General features: G+C 30.1%; 1 protein-coding gene across 2 annotated transcripts in view; it reads left to right on the top strand.

Moving 5' to 3' along the window:
* The first annotated feature begins 12,079 nt into the window (after positions 1 to 12,079).
* Positions 12,080 to 18,532, top strand: part of sv (paired box protein shaven) — a 108,703-nt gene continuing 102,250 nt past the window's right edge. For both annotated transcript variants that reach the window (XM_077432284.1, XM_077432283.1), the window contains exon 1: positions 12,080 to 12,174. The gene's annotated coding sequence lies outside the window, so the exon portion shown is untranslated. The remainder of the gene's footprint in view (positions 12,175 to 18,532) is intronic.

Below are 18,532 nucleotides of genomic sequence, written 5' to 3'. Positions count from 1 at the left end.
TCAAAAATGTTGTAATCACTATTCTGTCCACACTCCTGAGCGTATTAAGCTGAAAATTTATTTTTGTATTCTTTATGTACTACATAACTTAGAGCTGATAAAGTTTTGGTCAAAATTCGTAAACCGAAAGTAGTATCATTTTTTAAAACAATATTTCATTATTTTATTTTGACCTTTTAAATTATTTTAATCTTCTTGATATTTATTGTGTATAATATTGATAGTTATTTTAAGTAATAAAAACAAGATTGAACAAAATCCGACAGCTGGAAGTACATAGAAGTTTTGTTTTGTGCAAGTTTCCATACATTAGCGCTCAATTTGTATCGAAAATGCTGTCTAGTATTTCATAATGCTGCCGGTATGTATTGTTAAATATCAAATTTTGTTTTGTGACCTTCTTATATTCCTCAAATACATAGATAGAGTCATGGGTTGGTCACATCTCCATACTTGTACTCGTTGGTATGTGCCATCGATGCACTCTCCACATACCCACATATTTACATACATATTTTCAACTGTCCGTCTTTATATAAATATATATTATTATTTTTTATATATTTCAGTTTTAAAAATATATATTAAATAACCTTACATTGGTTTTCATAATATTATAAAAATCTTTTTTTAAATATTTCAATGTAAGTTTCAATATTTAGCCGATCGCAAATTCGCATTGAATATCACGAAGGTCCAAGAAATCAAATCAATCCAAGTGAAATAAAATCATTACCGAAATAGAATAAAATTCATATAATTGTCTTGGCAGAAGAGTCGAGAAGGCAATTTCGGGCAATTTTTATTTTTCAAAAATTTATATCTTATCCACGATTGCGGTTATTAAAAGAGACGTCGGTCGTGCCGTACATCATCATTATCGTATCATCACGCACTGATTGTTTTATTCGCCATTTTTATTTCTCCTATACACACGTACCGGTACAACAAAGTAGTTTTTGAGATTGCGTATTAAATAATAATTATTGTGAAATTTTTTTGTAAAACGGCTATAATTATAAATCCGCCGTTGTTGTGTTAAACTCGGTGATACGTGAAGTGATAGATTAAGCAAGCGCAAATCGGTGATTAATGAATATGAATTTCCATGCCCCGGGAAAATGTATGTATATTTTTATTTAATATCGTTGCATCCTATTTTTGAGAATTGTCTCAATTATTGTCATTATTTTTTCGCTTACTTTTTACCGTGTACGTTATCGTCTGCAAATTCGATACGTCATATACATACATAGTGTTGTTGTGTTATACCAGTTCTTGTGCTGAAGATGGACACCGGACGTCATGGTTGGCCGCCCCTGTTGTGAAGAGGGGTCTCCCCTGCAACCGGAAACGTCGCCTTTGCCAGGGGTACTCAAGCCAGAAGTATTCAACCACTAAACTTCGAACTTACCCTTCGACTCTCCCCCATACATTGTCGATATCATTTCAATGCAGTTGTTCTATGTAATTAGTTTCAGGAACGGAGTCAATGAAAATTCGGGAATTCCCCGATAGAATTATGTTGAAAAGGCTTCACTTTTTAAGAGGGCTGGATACCCGAAACCTTAATTTTGTTGCCGTTCCTTTCTTCGATATATGTATATATATATATATATATATATATATATATATATATATATATATATATATATATACATATTGAGTGAATGCGACAATATATATAATATATAATATAATATATATATATATATATATATATATATATATATATATATATATATATATATATATATATATTATATTGAGTGAATGTGACAGTTGCGCCTCGACCAGATAATACCTATTTTAAATCGACAAAATCGAGGTTTCATATTCTCCAGTTTTCTCCTCCGAAACTGGACCAATTTAAAAAAAAATTTCATCAACGGTATAAGAAAGATATTTTATATGTTTGTGTTTTCGTATTTTTTTAAAAATCAACCGTTAAATTAGCACGCTGGCCTCTTTTCGTGTGTGTAAAAACGAGGCAATTTTATAGATGTTTGGTGGCTCCTAGCTCCTATAAAAAAAATAGAAACATGCCTATGGTGGATATCCATAGCATATTAAAAAATAATTTATCTATTGCCATCATTGAGGAATTGAGAAGTGTAATACGTTTGTATGGACAAGGCGCTGGTGTCCAGCCATCTTAATATAAGTGTTTATAATAGTTTTGGAACCTTTATGGTTAAATAAAGCTGACAGAATTGCAGGTAAACAATTTTTTTGTAGGCTATCTAGTTGGAAAACTTTTAAAAGCTTCAACAGATCATACAAATATTTCACCTTCGCTTCTGAAAATCAAACAAAAATATAGCTTATATATTGTATAATATATGTGATATTTTATTTTATTTTTACATAGATATATACCAGGAAGGCTTGACAGGAAGACCCCAATGCGCCTTCCTGGATAATTAATTACAAACGATGCAGCATTTTATTATTACATAAATCACTATATTTTCAGAAGCTGAAGAACACGAAATAACAATTAATTAATTAATTAGCCCATTGAGACATCTATGGATTTAGATATTGTACATAATTTTTACAAATTATTCACAAAATAAATACAGATTTCAACAACCGTTTCAACAATGATCAGATAAATTGGCAAACTCTGATAAGAAACGATCGATTTTGAGTCACAAATACCCCCAAATCTAACCAGCAGTGTGGCGGATCGAACCCACTGATCACTCGGTGCTAAACATACACGCTATCATTAAGCTATACTGCTGACTATATCTATGTGAATAATTGTAAATGTTATCTGTTGGGGGACAACTTATTTTCTCTTGAAATACAGCAATGACAAATAAATCACTAGACCCGTCTGTCGATTTGTCTGTAGACTAATTTCTCCGTCTTAAGAAGGTTTAAAATTCGTCGAATCTCATTTACATATTTGTATGTACATACACATATCCCATTAACTGAAAAAAAATTCCATTTTTAAAATGAAATAAGTAAGAATATTTAATACACACATCATCTTTATAAAGGCTCTTTTATGTGTGCATATCTCGTAAATAAATTACAGATCAACAGCGATAAGATGGTGCTTTATGTGCAAACTACTTTCACGACTACATTTCCTTCATTCTTAATTATTATTATTATTATTTTTCTACCGCACTGTGGTGAAACTGTAATTAATCACAATTTTTATATGCGGTAATACGAGTGTGTGGGCACTTTAATTTGAATTTCATACGTCGCAGATATCTGCGGTACTGCTTAAAATATATGTACATACATATTATATATTTAATTGGAAAAAATCTTTTAAACAGAAAATTAGACTTTGCCCTCTTTAATTGTGGAACAAACGTTGAGTTTTCCTGTCTAAGGGCAGCCGGTACCGGACTGAAGTCGTCATTAGCTTGTTTCTGTATTTTATGAAGATAATGATTTATACTGGGTAGACGTTTATGAAGATAATGATTTATATAAACGAGCTTTTTTATGATTATCACAATTAATTAACAATGTATATTAATTTTTTATGAACGCACACAGGTTGTGTTTCAAATAAGTATTATCGATAGACATGTACAAATGTACATATATGTATATCTATAATATGTATATTTCGTATTCTAATTCAAACATTATTTACAATACTGTTCTGTAAAAGTTTAAATATTGAGAATTGTGTTTAGTATCTGGAAATATTTTATAAAAGTAATTTAAATTATCGGGTTTCAATCTATTGAATTCTAGCAAATAGTGGATTACTTTACATAAATTATATTGATGTTTAAAACGTATCTATCTTTCCATAAAATAATCTCATTAATCTGTCGTAATTGAAACTGTAATTGTGATCTTTTTTTAATGTCATTAGCTTTAAATTTTAAATAGAGTAATTAAGCGTTTCATTATAAATTTTTTATATACATTAAAAGATTTCCCTTATGTTAAATGCGAATATAATAACTTCTTATTGAATGCTTATCTCGCAGATAAAACCGACTGAGGAGATATACAGTGAAATGTCAGATTTGTCATATTTGGCCAAAAATCAATATATATCGTGTATTACATTACATGAAGCTAGACGCCAAATTTGATATTTATATATACATATGAGAGTTAAAACTATAAATATTTAAATATTAGAGATAACGAGAACCTATAGAGCAAATTTTATAAAATATAGAGTAAATTATAGGCGTTTAAACAATTAAAATCTTATATGGCCATATCAAGGCGAACAGGTTGGAAGACACGGGACGAACGCTTATTAAACGTCAGGAAGGTTTACGGGCCCCGTTTTTAAAACGCGTTGTATACGATATTTTATCTGCAACGTAATGGCGACGATACATTAACGTGTATTGATGACCAAAATGAGCAATATGGCAAAGTATGAAAACGATCGGATTAGAGATAAAAATGACCACTAACACGAAAGCCATGTGAAACGTAAAGGAGGTGTGTAATAAAAGAAGTATAAGACGGTTAATTTGCTTCAATTTTAAATTGTGTAAAATTTAAGTAGATAAACTGATTCAATGTAAAATTGGATCTTAAAATAAAATTAATACAAAATCGATAATCTAATATAAATAAAATAACAAAATCTTTTTCGTAGTAAGAACTTTGATATTTCATATTTATTTTATATTTATATAAAATTCATGGTCATATTTATTAATAAAAGTACGAAATTTTCTATGAAATTGGAATTCGCAACTCTTAAAAGTCGTTTACTTCATTTTGATTATTCTATGATTTTTTAGATTCCCTTTGTATACATTGTTATTCATATTGCAAATATTATTTTTGTTTATTTTTAAGTAGTGGTCTTATGTGTGAATAAAATTGATCGAATTTCCTGTGACTATTTTTTCTTTTAAAATTAGACGATAGGTGTATGGAATAGGTAAGGTGAATAATAAAGCACGTTACGTTTCCGATTAGAATTGTTATTAATATATATATGTGAATGTATTATATAAATTGCAACAATGCAGAGGCGGCGTTGTGTAATTTTTATTTCGCCGAAGAAATGTAAATGTGAAGAATAACAGCAACCGGTGCGGTGTTGGCACGCGCCTCGACTAACTATGTATTATAACTACAGGTGAGAAAAAACCAGAATAAAACGAGAGCTTCGCAGAACAATACTTGTGTTCGCCATTTATAATAGCCTCACCATTATATTCCACTAACGTGCTGAAAAATTACAAAAAAATAGTAAAAAAAATAATAAAAATACTTTGCTTTTTTGCGCGCGTAAATTACTCAACGTCAGTGCGTAATTATTTTGTAATTTATGCCGCGATTCATGTATTTTACTGTATTTATATGTATATGTATATTATTGTACTTGTTTCGTTTTTCTAATTTATTTATCATATTGGCGACATATTTCGTTGAAAAATACTTTTCATCAAAATATCCATTTTATATATTTTTTTAATAACTCAAACGTGTTTTCAGCTAAAAAAATCAAATTCATTACACGTAATACCACAATTAAACATCAAATTTCAAATAACGAACTTATTGTCAAAATAAACTGAACAATTGAAATTACAATACAGACCATTACATATAAAATATTTCGTCATATGTACCTATGTGTGTATGTATGAATGTTAGGAACTGCTATTTACTGCCAAATTTCATTAACCGGTAAACGATAAATAATTTTTCCTACTACCGGATATATCTATCGGTATTTACCGGTAAATGAAAATAGTTTTTTTTCGTAGATAACTGTATGTGGTTACAGATAACAGACAACTGTATGTGGTTACTTTTCCTAAAAACGTTAACCTAGATTGAATAGTAAATAATTAAAAATAAATAATGTCATATAAATTTATTAAAGTAAACTTAATAATAAATAAATTTTATTTTTTACCAATTATATTTAAAGGTTAAACCATTTCAAAGTTTCGATCTTAATTGAAAAAACCGTCTGATCGCATTTATTACGATTTGGTTAGTCTCTGTTGATAGTGAATTTATCAATTTAAAATTGCCAAATTTAATATTAAAAATAAAAAAACACCAAACAACCTAATCCATAATACGCCATTTGCATCGATTTTTAATGTAATATTTTCCAATTGAATGCGTGAATATGCACTTAATTCGCGATAAAATAGTTTTTGGTATTTACCGGTAAATTTTAAAATTTACCGGTGATTACTGATAGCGAAATTTTAACGATTTACCGGTAAACCGGTAAACTGGTAAACTGGTATTTTATTCCTTATGTATGGTACATATGTATGAATGATCATTTATTAATATAATAATATTCCAATGAAATGACCGTTTAAATTATGAATTGATCAAAATCACAAAGCTACCAACCAATTTAATACAAGAAATTAATATTAATATATTACTTTCTTATAATATAATTATTAAATCATAATTTACACCAGAATTCAGTAAAAAGACATCAACGCATAGTCAGATTTGAAACCCGAAAAATCAGTAAAAGCATTTTAAATATGCTGAATGAATTTATCTATCAATGTATCACATATTTTGAAACAATGATTACAATTTTTGTGTTTTATAAGAAAATATATATTATATAAGGCAATATATATATGTGCGTAATGATACCTAAATATAATATTAGGCATGGATTAATTTTATTGTATGGATATATTTCATATATTACTGGTTCATTAGTTTTTTAGTGTAAAATTGTTCAACAAATATATATGAAATATTTGATATTGTTATTTTATTAGTGTTAAACCAACACAAAGTACATATGTACGTATCGCAAACGGTGTCACATAATCATAATGTCTAAATAAATGCTCTCGTGCACGTCGGTAAAATGAATAATCATACACAAAAAAAATCATCTTTGACGATATATTTTTACGACTTCGTCAAGGATATAGACGGTGCCATTATAAAAATGATTAACAGAAACAATGGCTTCCATAAAAAAATCGGCCCGACAACAAAAAGACAGGAAAGCGCGTTTTATTCCGGGGGGAGAAAAAAATTGGATCGCACCGTACAAAAGTTCGGTTAACTGACAACAAGTAGTTACAATAAAAAGTGTTCGGTCATCTTTTTCTCACTGAAGGGACTCGTTTGTTGAACTATAATAATACCCCACTGTATTTTTTTTATTGTTTCATTTGCATCCGTTTTTCGTCTTCTGCTTTTCAAGCACGTGTAATCGTCTCAATCAATATTACGTTGTGATAAAACTTGCTAAAAATAATATTTCCTCAATCAGTGGAACATTTGAATGAAACATTTAAAGAAATAATTACATTAGTAAGCGCAAATTCGAATTTACGCTACATGCTTCATTGCACGGCAAAGGTTTGAGGTTAAAGATTAGCATCATCTAAAATTGTGAGGCTTGCCCGGACAATTATCGTCCTTCATTGTGCGAAACAAAATTAAAAATTTTAATGAACGATGGCAAAAAAAAAAAATTAAATAAAATTGTCAAGGAAAAATTCGACGAATTTTACGAAGCGTAATTATTTATTTTTTCATTCGGTACTTAGATTAGTATTGCACAAGAAGTGTAAACAGTATTTTCGAATATCAACAAGCGTGAAGCGAATAATTGCTCTGGAACCGTTAAAGGATCAACGTAATAATGTAAAATCGGCAATCATTATACAATATTTAAATTAGTATATATAGATACTTTGTTCGCACTGAAACTCATTCAAGGACATAGTAATATTATTAAAAAAATAATTACTTTTTGCATTGATTTCATGAATCAAATTCCATGTTCTTATCGACGCGTTATTATACAATGGACCATATTATGAAATTGTTTTTCAATCATATATCGAAAACTACATAGCTACGAGATTTTAATAAAATTGTATGTCTTGTTTTGTTTCTTGAAATTGGAAATTTCTTTTAAGAAGTTAAATAATCAGATTCAAATTCAACTTTGGCGAAATTATCAAAAGGGAACGCATATTTTATTCATAAATGAAACATCAGTAGAACAAATAAATATGTGTATTATTAAGCCTGACGAGTTCCGTATTTATATATGTACTGGATTTGTTATTGAAAATAAAATGTTGATTGTATTGTTTGTTTCATTAGTTGATTAAATATTAATTGATTCATAAAAATTTTCGTAAAAACTTTTGAATAAAAGATTGTTTGGAAAATCAACAGAAAGCAGCAAAAAACAAACTTTCATTTAAATTATGAGATTGAAAAGAATAAATTTCTCCGCATTGGAGACGATTGAAATGAGAGAAATGATAAATAACCGCTAAAATTGTCCTACGATTAACCTCCTTACGTTTAGCAAAATCAAATACCTGTGATTTTATATAATACTCTCAGACTCATACAGATACATCTTACAAAAGAATTAGATTACTTCGTTTCAAATAGATTCCAATTAAAGTTATTTCAATTTTTATTTAAAATTACTTCAAATATCAAAGCTTCAACTCTTGGGCATCATTTCTAAACTAAGTACATTTCAAAAAGCATCAACATTTTCACAGAGATGTTCATTATAAAGATTTTATGAAAATGGTATAGATTTCATATATATGTACGTATTATATTTCAGTATTTTGGGCTCGATGTTTCGATATATTTCTGATGTTACGCGACGACCACTTATGGCTCCAAAGTGGAGGATAAAGACATGTCTACACTTTTAAATAAAAAAATCAAAATTAAACACTATAAATTGAGTTACAACAAAATAAACTATACAGCATTATAGCAGAATATCTTCCTCAGACGTTTTTGAAAACAGATGGTTAGAAATTTTTTATTAGCCTAACATCAATTGGGACAATTACCATAGGTACATACATATAACCAGCAGCATGAACTGGTGGATAGCATATTTTGCTATGGTCGCTGTGGTTATGAGTTCGAGTCACACTGCAAGGATAGCAAACCTTGGTTTTGGTTTGCCAATTTTTCTGATTTTCATTGAAAAGATTCCTGCAAAATTGGCTTTCCATACCCATTTATCTCGCGAAATCTTGAGTTATTGTTATATCTCAGTATTCACCGGGTTTCTCTCCATAGATGTCTCTGTGGCTGTTTATTGTATAAATTCGTATTGTTGTACAACATGTTTATTAATCGTATTGTATACGATGTCTGACCATAGATGTCATGTATGGTTTTGAATTATGTAATGATTATGTATTAAATATATGTTTATAGTATACTCGTCGCATTGGAGCAATCTGTAATGACGAGTGTACATTGATTGATTGAATAAAAAAAATGTATGTACATATGGATATTAATCAAACAAACCAGGCCCGACGAGAGGGGGGGGAAGGGTATGCAAATGACCCGGGGCCCGGCTTTCGAAGGGGGCCCGGGGCCCTCGAAAATAATATGCACATTTTTAGCAAAAGTATAAAAGCATTATTTGACCTTTATACTCTTAGGGTTTTTTTGACACTAAGCAAAATGGTATAACTGTTTTCGATTGAAGGATTTTACCTACTACTTATGGCATGATAAAATTTAGGAAAAGATCCGTTCTGGTGTTCAGAATGGTCAGTTTCGTCGTCACAGTATACAAAACAAATTAGTAAAACAACCCTTGGCCGATTCAAGCAGGTAACAAGCGAACAGTTAAAAGTACGAGATTAGTGCATTTTTACATCGATAATGAAGATAAAATCTTTCACATTTACCTATTTGCAAATTTGCTATGAAACTTTTAACTTAAAATTGCAAATGTGATGCACGTGCTATTACTAGAATAATTCAACAGAAATATACTAATAAATAATTGATTTTAGTCGTTAAAAGTATCCGTTTGTCTTTCGACTTTAGGAAAATACGCTATTCAAACGCGTTAAAATTTTGCTGTGTAATTGCGAACGGTAGACTGGATTTAGAATATTTCAAATCAAAGTTAGTTTTTAAATTGATAATATTTGTGGTTTACGAGTTCATTTTTATTCTTCAACGGTTTTCTATGTTGATTATTAACCCATAATGAACATGTATCAATCTGAAGTATATACATATGAATATATGTAGATATATTTTAAAAAGCTCTCACAAAAAAAAAAAAATCATCCCAAATTCAATACATTATTACCTACTATGTACCTGCTTTTCCATCAATAAAATAAGTTGATATTTTACGGGTTTTTTATATTACATAATTTTATATGTTTAATTTTTATTTCATGTATGACAGCACTATTTTTTTTACTTTACATATCTATGTACGTAGTAACAATATGTAAATGAAGTTTTGTGATTCGAACTCAGAATTGATTATTGATCACGTTTTCATGATCAGTAATCGATGTTATTTGTTTCACTGTATTGTATTTATGTATATAAATTAATATGAAATATATTTTTATTAATTAGCAACGATTTTAATTGAAATACCCACATCACTTTTTTTTTTTACATATTTTGAAAAATTCAAGGGGGGGGGAGGGCCCGGACTTTCTCCCTACGGCCCTGAAATAGACAATAATAATTCAAGCCTTGTTTTCTCATAATACCTCATATCATTGTACAAATGCAATACCCCAATTAACGTGGATTTCGATATACATACATATGTATGTACATCTTCATATTTACACGGTTTCAAATTACGCGATATTTCGCAAAACTAACATACACATGTTCATATGTATTTAGATGGATAAATAATTTATTTAATTTAATGAAAAATAATTTATAACATACTCATATACATATATGTACTATCTTGAAAAAACTGCATGCCATAAATAATATTCCGTTAGTTACAGACATTACTAACAAACTAATCAGTAGATTCTATTACAGAATCACTAACAACCATACTCACACACTTGTGAAGAGTCTCGGTGATTACAACAAAATGTATATACCCTTCAGTTATAACACACAGATTACCAAAACACAATCTGCTTAGATCGTCGACTTTAGAGAATCTTTAATTAATATTATGTATTATGAGCATTTATAAGAATTGTAAATAGGTTTTTGAGCTCTTTCTCCTATTATGCTGCACATTAACATTAGAGTAATATAATACTATGATTACTAACAAAATTAAATTAAAATTGTAAAATAGAAAATTATCAGTAGATCAGTAGCTATTAAAATATGTATATATAAGATGCATTGTGAACATGCTTTAGTAATAATAAAAAGCATTTAAAAATCAAAATCAAACAGACAATAATAATTCAAGCCCTGTTTTCTCACAATACCTCATAGCATTGTACAAATCCAATACCTCAATGAACGCGATATACATATGTAAGATATATAAGAAGAAGGATCGAAATAGCAAGAAATGCCTTCGGCAGCATGAAAAATGTTTTATGTTGTCGAAGGTTGTTTATGAAATTGCGCTGAAGAGTCCTGCACTCCTATGTTTGGTCGGTGTTTCTGTACGGATGCGAAACGTGGACGCTGTTAGTGGTATCCATGAACAGGATAGAGTCCTTTGAAATGTGGTGTTATCGGAGGATGCTAAAGATCTCGTGGAAGGAGCATGTAAGAAACGAAACAGTCCTCCAGCTTCTTCATAAAGAGAGAGAGCTTCTCGACAAGGTGAAGCGCCGTAAGATGGAATAATTTGGCCACATTATTAGCGGCCCCAAATATCGCCTTCTACAAACAATCATAGAAGAGAAAATAGAAGGCATACGGTGGCTTGGGATAAAGATGCTCTCTTGGCTCCGGAACATCAGGTCATGTATGGGACTCGGTCTCGAAAAGTTAATTCGACTTGCCCATGATAGGGAAAAATTCGCACGGGCCATACGCGATGTTTGCCCACAGTAGTCGCCTACGTCCGAATACGGATTCGGTATTAGAAGAAGAAGAATAATTTAAATCTTCATATTTACACGGTTTCAAATTACGAGATATTTCGCAGAACTAACATTCACATATGTTCATATGTATTTGGATGGATGCAGAGGGTTGCTTTTGCCAGTGAGGTTTTAGAAGACGTCGATCCAGGGATCGACGATCTGCTCAATGTCGATTGGTAGTATTTATCGTCGGTTGGATCTACCGACAGGGGGCGCTAGTTATGCCTCAGGCTTGACTTCCCGTTCCACATTGGCGCATTGGTGCGCGGCGCGCCGGCGCAACAGCACGCGCGTTTATCGACCAACCGTTCACCATCACGTAGATCCACATTCGGATCGATACCGGCGGCGCGAGGTGAACCATCACACACAATTTTCCCAACTAAAATAATCTGCACATCCCTCGCTTAATGTGTGTGAAAATTCCCCGCGGAAAACCTCACGCAAACTTGTGATATACGGCATCGGAGAAAACGCGACGGAAAAGCGGGCGCGCGACTCGACCTAAACTTACATGCACTGTGTTAACTTTTCATATTGCCGTAATCAATTTTTCATTTTCGATTTTCCGGTGGAGTGAGTGTCGTACTTTGCCTGGGATACAAATCAGATTCGTATTTGATTCTTGTTAGATTCTATTCCGTTCGAATGTAAAGAAAACTAGGGTATGGGTGTTTTTATGTTTCTTTTGGTCGATTTCTCGTTTTTATCGTAAATAACCTTCGAATTGGAAATCTGATGCACGAATATAACGTTGACGAAATTTTAATAATATTATATACATATATTTGATCATCGAATAGTGACTTTGTTGTGTTTTTAAAATATGTGTTGTGCTTAATCAGAGTATCTGAATTTGACTCGAGATTAATACGAAGCATTTCATGGTAAGAATTATTTTATTATTTTATACAAAAATTATATAGTATAATAAAGATTATATATGTATTTTTTTTTTTGATTTTTAAATGCTTTTTATTATTACGAAATTATGTTCACAATACATCTTATATCTATTTTAATAGCTACTGATCTACTGATCATTTTCTATTTTACAATTTTAATTTAATTTGGTTAGTAATTACAGTATTATATTATTCTAATGTTAATCTAAAGCATAATAGGAAAAAGAGCTCAAAAACCTATTTACAATCCTTTATATATGTATGTATTTATGTGCAGGTATGTATAAATGATTTAAAAAAATATTTTACATATTATTTTAAATAGAAAAAGCATTATACAGTTGATACATAGTTATATTATAATATTTCAACATTGATCCGTATTATAATTTAAATGATTTTTTATATTCAAATGTAAATAATGTATTATTATATATAATATTATTATACCTATTTATAGTATTCATCGATTCAATTTGATCTTAACAATGCGTCTTTCATCGAATGAATCAAACTTTTTCTGTTACAAATATCACGCACAGTTTCCGTAGTTACTATAGTGTAAAAAAATGTACGTAACGTTATTTGTATTGTTGTAACTACGTAATAAATAAAAACGTGAAAAATTATTTGTATTTTCACGTCGAAGTGTTAAAAATCGACATTTCAACAACGGCACACTCACGATTTGGAATATTATTCGTTGCACAAAATTCGATCCGGAATAAATTTTACCTGTTGCTTTGTTGCCAACCTGTTGGTTGAAATACCACTTTACCACCCCCAAGTGGTGTTCAGGAGCCGTTAAATTAATTCTAGTTTGACCCCCGCATTACAATACATACGTAATGATATTAAATGTCGAGGGGAAATCGTCGAACAAGTGACACGCAACTTAAAATTTCACTTCAATACGTTATTACTGCAGTATTTTCGATCGTTAAGTTTGATTGAAAAACTATTTAAAAATTAAACTCGCTTCATATTTATCACATGGCAGGTTTTTGAGGCTTCTCTTTAAATGTTTGAATGGATAATTTAGGGGTTGAACGTGCGTGCGCTCGTTTAAGGGGTTAACGTTATAATAGTAATAGGGTGATAAATAACGTTTTAATTGACTGTTAAATTCAGTCCTTATTTATAATACGTTTGTAGGAATGTTTTATTATATTATAGTTTTAATTTATATAAAACTAACTATTATCAAAGGAAGGTTTTGCAATTAATTAATATAGTAAAATCATTTATCATGCGTATGTATGAAAACGAATGCTTAAATAATAAAGTTATTGTATATTTTTAATCTAAAGAACTTTAAATCGAATAGGAGAATAAGAATTACAAATTTAAAATTAACTGATTTCCAATATACAAATTTAGGTTAATATTGTATTTTTAAATTAATATTATATAAAAATTTTATATTACCTAAAATATCATATTTTCACTTTGTTATATTCGTAAATAGATAAATTGTAGGAATTTAATAACAAATTAAATAGAGTACTATATACATATGTAAATTATAAAATAATTTTTAATCAAAATTTGGATAAAATACATATGTCGGATCATAACGCATACGGAAGTTTCAAATTTTTTTGAAACTATCCATAAGTCTACTTTCCATTATATTCACAGTGTGAAAACTGTTTTATTTTCAGTATTCAGAATTTTTTATTATTATATACATATGAAAAATTCATACAAATCACGTTTAAAAGAAAAAAAATGTGTCGAAATTAAAATAATATAAAAATTACGAACTTCATATTTAATTCCAATTTTGATCACCATGTCATATTAATGATTAAGAAGTGATTAATTTGTATTTTAAATTATTTTTTATTATTATACCTATGTATGTGTACAAACATACGCAGATATATACAAATATCATTCTATGTGTTTAAAAAGTTATATATAGTGTAAAAATTTCTTGTTCTAAAAGAACAAGAAATTTGCGCACTATCTATAGTTCGACTTTTGAACATCAACACTATAGTAAGAGGGTAATTTTTATTATTAAGATTGTTCAATATTGACTAAAGTCAAATAGAATGCGATCGATTTAACATTACATCAATCAATTCGCAACGTCGGTAAATCTTGACATGAATTCGAAGCGGTTCAAAAGCAAACGAACCGGTCAGTGTGGGAATCGTATTTAAATAAAAAAAACTATCTATCTAATCGTATTTAAATTTTCCCTGAAGAAAGACACCGATGCGTGAAAAGCCTTCGCTTTGGCAGGTGATCCATAGAGACGCCCACAATTAGAAAAATATCGCTTTGACACGGTCGTGAATTAAGACGCCGACTTAATAACATTTTAAATTAGAAAAATGGAGGTTTAAGTACAAAAGTCGGCAGGTCATTCTGCTTAGAGGTGGCGTTAAATAAATATAAAATTGCCGTTGAAAATTTGCATTCGAATGTTACGGACTACCACGCTCAGATGGACACTTCAACCGAATCAGAATAGACACCTGATAGCGATGATATGCACCGATGCATTGGTACATTTCGGGTATGTCCTCTTACTATTAATCTGAAAATTAAATCAAAATTGATTCGAAATATCCCCTATGTGTATGTACATAGATTTCAATTCGTTCGATTGAATCGCTCATTATCGCGAAACAAAAAAGCAAAGCTAAATGTAGAAGAATCTGCACCCGAATTTCAGCCAAGGAAAGTCAATACATTGGATTGAACTTTGGCGTTGTACTACCCTATTGTTTTAACATCAATTCCTAAAAGTATTGCAATAGTGTTGGCATATTGAGCTTCATTAATTAAATTTTAAAGATGAAACTTTAGCTTATATTGTACTACACGTATATTATATATAAAACTAGCGATTCATTCATAGAATGATCGTGAATAAATTCTCATGAAATATTGAGCGTAAGATTAATAATTTTTTTTGATAATTAAATTGTGTTCTTTAGAACATAAAAAAGTTTAAGCTGATTTTTTTTAGGAGCATGTTTTCGCGAGCTCGTTACAAATTAATGATTGGCTTTGTGATTGTTTGATTATGATTTTAATAAACTGAAATAATCTTTTATAGAAAAAAAGGTGTAATAAATGTTAATCTCAATATACACATATGTAAGTATATTTTGCATGGAAACACGTTTACACATTACACGTTTAGAATTGAAAAATTGGAAGTCGATGCAATAAAAAATCAAATTAATTTATCTAAAAACCCAAGAGATATTGAACAATACGAAGAATCACACGCTAAATCTTCCTAACAATAGACACATTTATTCGATGATGCGTACCTACTCCATACTTTTTAACACTGCTTCAATTTATTTAAAATATTGTTACATTGCGACACTTCATCACAGATAGATCATCACCAATTCAAAGTCTGCACCGTCATATTTCAACAGATACAAAAGAAAACAACAACAAAAAAAGAGACAAATCGGCAAAAAGGGCGAAACTAAACGATCTGATCGGTCACTGCATAAAATCATATCGACGCGAAACGACCGCTTCTTGGGTGTCGTCTTTATTCAAATCCCGACAAAAAAATAAATAAAACAAGCACTTTATAATATTATTACTGCGAAAGTAATTTTTCACGCTTTGATTTCGACCTTTTTTCATCGGGTATTGTTTAAATTTGAGTCAATTCTGCACCGGATACGACATCGTCGAAGAGCGACCGCTCAAATTTTCCAGCGTTCGTTTATGTAGAAGGTATACTTTTTTTTAAACACTGTGTATTTTTTTGCACGGTTTTCAAACTAGGAAACGACTTTGGCATGTACGAACAAGTCGAAACTTCCCATTTGCATGCAATGCGATTACATTATTATTAGTGAAATCTGATGTTATCGTTGTTTGTGTATACATATAACGTATGTGGTTTTTTTTCTTCCAATTCGCTAATGTCGGAAATCGACATTGAATTTAATTCTGGACAGGAAACCTTCAGAAATATGTAAAATATATATTTTAATATATACAAATAATACAAATTAGAGGATCTCATCGATCTTCGCCTGTCAATTTGTTGTATCATAAATATGGTAGCGAAAACAATGTAATATTTTTTTTAAATTTTGATATGAATTATATAATGACTTTATATTTAATGTAAAATCTATAACATATAAATGAATATTTGTTTGCAAATCTACATCCACTTAATCTACATAGTATATTATCGTATGGTACTCCAAATTAGACAGCAAACGGTTTTTAAAAGGGAAGAGGTTCTTTTTCAAACTATATTTTATAAAAAATGAATGATGTTGAAATTCACTACTTCTTGATTGTTTTGTTTGATCTATTTAATAGAATTTTTTTGGAAAGCGAACAAAGCATTCCCTGTCGTAGAACTACATATATTTCTGAGCTATCCCTTGCATAATTATATCGTCGACTAGGGCAACAATGATGCTTTTTTTAACAATGATAATAAACAAACCTTGTGACTTATGGGCAGTATTGCGTCAAAGTTATGCAAAAAATGCATGAAGTCAAAATTCAAAACAATACATGGTGACAATGATGAAGTAGACGGATTTGAAAGAATTCTGATACACACTACGTTTGAGCACACATGTTTAATTTAGTAGATCCCGAAACTAACAGTCGAACGTCTTTGAAATGACGATGATTTCGAGCCATAAGCCGTTGGTTTGCGGCAGGACGAATCGACACATCAGACACTCCGTAGTCCTCTTGGTCAATTCTTGTCGATGTTGTTGTTGTTATATACTGTTCTTGTGTTCACCTTGAGTGTGTTTCGGCGGTCGTGCAGGGTCCATTGTCCAGCATCGCGGTGACACAACAGTTTCGGTGAAAATGTGAGAGCGATTCGACACGCGGCCCGACACCACGGCTCTGCTCTATTGACCAATATATACTACCTAACAGAGTCAGAGCACAAAAACTAGAGTATGTGTATATAGGAAATATCAGATGCCAGATTATCCCTTTGGTGCGAACCCGTTCACCTTACCCATTTTTGGTTCATTTAAATATGCCATCCAAATGTAAAGATTTTTAGGCTTTTTAGTGTAATAAAATTAGTTCGGATAATTAAGACAATATAAGTTTGTCTAAATAAATTTAGATTTGTTGTATGAAATGTATTTGATATGGTATTGTATATGTATTGAGTAATTTTTCTTTTTTTGTTCATACGCCATGGTAATATACCTTTTATCTTACTACTATCAATCCGTGTTTTCTCTTTTTGACGAATTGTAAAGTTTCAACCTCGTCTTAATCCATTTAATTGAAAATTGATTCGGAATAAACACACATTTATTCATAAATATTTCATTATAACATAATCGATTAAAAATATTAAATGCTATTTTCAAAAATATTGGAAAATTTGTCTGACACTAATATAGGTAAGTGTCAAATTATACTTATATAATATATAAAAACTAATGTTTGTTTTTGTTTTTTTCCCCTATATAAATCTACAGTTTTTAATTTACATTGGATCGTCAAATTAGGTATGCTTCCTACTTCACTTTTTTATCAAATATGAAATAGTATACCAAATGTGATGGTTATAAATTAAAAACTGTACATTTGCCTAGCGTTTAACAAACAAGCGTTTCATGATTTGGATTTCATGTTTTTTCAAAATTAGTATTAAATAAATTAGTATTATGAGTAATCTTCAATATGACAGCACATTTTCTACACCAAAAGATAGTTTCTAATTGAAGAAGTATTCGTCATAATTAAAAGTTGAGATCTTATCGTCCATTAATAGTAATGATAATAATTACGAACTCTAAGAAAAGTAATTGGAAT

This window comes from Arctopsyche grandis, chromosome 6 (genome assembly GCF_051622035.1).
Source record: "Arctopsyche grandis isolate Sample6627 chromosome 6, ASM5162203v2, whole genome shotgun sequence".
Taxonomy (NCBI): Eukaryota; Metazoa; Arthropoda; class Insecta; order Trichoptera; family Hydropsychidae; genus Arctopsyche; species Arctopsyche grandis.
The sequence above is the reverse complement of the archived record's forward strand: the minus strand, read 5'-3'. Positions and strand labels throughout refer to the sequence as shown.